The 1,233-nt window shown below is 34.4% G+C and overlaps 1 protein-coding gene across 1 annotated transcript in view; it reads right to left on the bottom strand.

Annotated features, from left to right (window-relative positions):
• The window catches only part of ATP2A2 (ATPase, Ca++ transporting, cardiac muscle, slow twitch 2), a 61,682-nt gene that overhangs the window by 51,211 nt on the left and 9,238 nt on the right, over window positions 1-1,233 (bottom strand). Inside the window, exon 3 of the mRNA XM_008570449.1 lies at window positions 341-445. The gene's annotated coding sequence lies outside the window, so the exon portion shown is untranslated. The remainder of the gene's footprint in view (window positions 1-340; window positions 446-1,233) is intronic.

The raw sequence follows: 1,233 nt of genomic DNA on the forward strand, positions 1-1,233 counted from the left end.
CTCAGCCAGTGAGCGCTGTGAGTGCACCGGTCATCCCTATATAGGATCCAAACCCGCGGCGAGAGCGCTGTTGCACTCACAAAGCGGCACTCTCCCGAGTGTGCCACGGGCTTGGCCTGTAGGATGAGCAATTTTAATAGCAATATATGCATGAGAGGGCTAAAATTTTGCCATTAAATAAATTAATGACAAAAGAAAAAAAAAAAAAAAAAACATGTAGACTTTCCACAGACATATTTTTACTGAACAAATCAGGAAAAACAGATAACAGAAAGATTAATGCAGTTTAAATCACTTAGGTAAGTTACTAAAATTTAGCACTGGAGTAATTTTTGCTTACCTGCCATACACCCACAATTGCATTGGCTACTAATATAAGTAAAATTACAAAAGGTTCTACAAAGGCTGTAATTGTTTCTTCACCTTCTTCAAACCAAGCCAAAACCTAAAAGAGAAATGGCATGTGTTAGAATTGTTGTGTGTTTTAATCTCTTTTCTTACCTTCTCTGGAAACAAATGGTAGCAAAATGTAATGATATAAACAACCAGTTCATGTTCTGTTCATAATTCTTGAATTGAAGTTATATTTCTTAACAATACCCTTAAGAGTTAGTTGGGNCTGGCCGGTGAACACCAAGGTCAAAGGCTCAGATCCCCATAACAGCCAGAAAAAAAAAATAAAGTTTTATTCATTGTATGTCATCTTTCTATATGAGCAAACCACAAAGATATTCACATTTACCAATAGGACTAAGTATGTTTATGTTTTCGTTTTCAGAACGACAGACACTATTTCGGTCCTCAAAGGAGTAACTATGTCCATCAAAAACCTAAAAAATCCATACTTAAAAATGAACTTAAAGTATTAATTTCAGAGTCTATTAAAATCTATTAAAAAAAAAACAACAACAAAAAACGGATCAACGGTCCTAAAAAAGTTAAAGTCCTCAACTAGATATCTGCAGTAGAACAATTATATAAATTGAGAGGGAAGGATATATTATGTTTCTATAGTAAAATTAGTTTCCATTCTGTAAGAAAAGCCTGGGCAATTGAGGGAAAACAGCAAGAAGTAATCTCTGCAGGGAAAACAATTAAGGGTTTAAACTATTTGTATAGCTAAATCCACACACACACAAAAAAATCCAAGGAGAAGAAAGATGACATTGAATTTATGAAGTTTATCACAGGAAGCAACTAGGAAACACAACTTCCATTTTCTTAACTCCTTGC

The sequence above is a fragment of the Galeopterus variegatus genome, unplaced genomic scaffold (assembly GCF_000696425.1).
Source record: "Galeopterus variegatus unplaced genomic scaffold, G_variegatus-3.0.2 Scaffold604, whole genome shotgun sequence".
Taxonomy (NCBI): domain Eukaryota; kingdom Metazoa; phylum Chordata; class Mammalia; order Dermoptera; family Cynocephalidae; genus Galeopterus; species Galeopterus variegatus.